Here is a 1337-nt window from a genome sequence, read left to right as displayed (position 1 = left end):
CACACAAACACATGCACACACAAACACATGCACAATTTTGCATACAGTCTGCACAGCCCTTTCCCTTCCCTCCTTTTTCTTTCTCAGTGACACCTACACCTTTTATAGGATGACTGACTTAGCCCAGCTTGTCTAAGAAGGTCCCAGTTTCAGCCCTGGAAATCTGGTCTCTGCATTCCAGGCAGCCAGATGCAGTGGTCCCCAACTTCCAAAACTATTAACTATTTGTCTATTGTATATTCCCTGGCTTTCCTATACGGAAAGCAAGTTTGAGGAGGATAATGATGATTTGTTCTTTTATCGACTAAAGTAGTCCACGTGTCCAATGGGGCCTTGGCACACCGTAGGCACTCTATAGACGTCTACTGAACGATGGGATAGTGGGTAGGAGAGCAACAGATCAGACAGGTGACGTGAACCAGATCACATGGAGGTTTGTAGCCACTGTGAAGAACTTGATTTGAGCAGGATGAGAGACGGCTAGTAGGATGGGAAATGCAGACACAATCAGACAGCAGCTTTTCAAAGACAAGACTGCGGAGAAGTCACTTAGGCTGCTGAATAAGCTCACAGGTGATGTTTTCTCAGCCTAGGCTTCAGTAGCAAAGAGGAGAAGAGATCACATGTTTCCAAAGTGAGGTCTACTAAGGGCAACACCAAAAACATTGCTAAGGCTGGCTATGGGATTTATTCCCAGAAGGCAGAGTCTGCAAGGAATTCTGGCATCTAAGCAGAGGGTTGCTGAGAGATGAAAGGATTGTGCCTGGCCATGCCACACCTTGTAGTTTTATTGACAAACGGATTCTCTGGTGCCCTGCAGCCCCCTTGGCCTGACACTTGCAAACAAGACAGGGAACCCAAAAGGCAAAGGCAAACAAAGAAACCCTTCACTAAGCGAATATTTGAAATTCACCTTAAGAGATAATAAGCAAAGTCTGAAGACAAAGAACAGAATGTAGGCAATCCATGAAGCATCAATGTGAGATGGGTGACTTCTGTACCCCACTCACAGGTAGCTTCTGTAAAGAACCCCAGTGATACACATCCCCCTGATAAAAGCTTCTCAAAGGGTAAGAATCACCAGGAGAGGAAAGCCTGCTGTACCAGATGAAGCAAGTCCAGGTTCCGTGTGATCGGGGATGTACCTCTTACAATGGCAATGGCCCTACTGGTCTCCACCCAGCAAGTGTCAAGTTCAGGAGATGGGTTGGAGGGTCAGGGCTGGGTGAGATGGTAGGATGTATAAATTTTTCCTAACAGTGGACATTAGAATTACTGCAAAGTAATCTGGCATATCTACTAATTATTAAAATATTTTCTCTTACAATTGTATTCTC

The sequence above is a fragment of the Microtus ochrogaster genome, unplaced genomic scaffold, assembly GCF_000317375.1.
Source record: "Microtus ochrogaster isolate Prairie Vole_2 unplaced genomic scaffold, MicOch1.0 UNK5, whole genome shotgun sequence".
NCBI lineage: Eukaryota > Metazoa > Chordata > Mammalia > Rodentia > Cricetidae > Microtus > Microtus ochrogaster.
Note: the sequence above shows the minus strand (reverse complement) of the source record.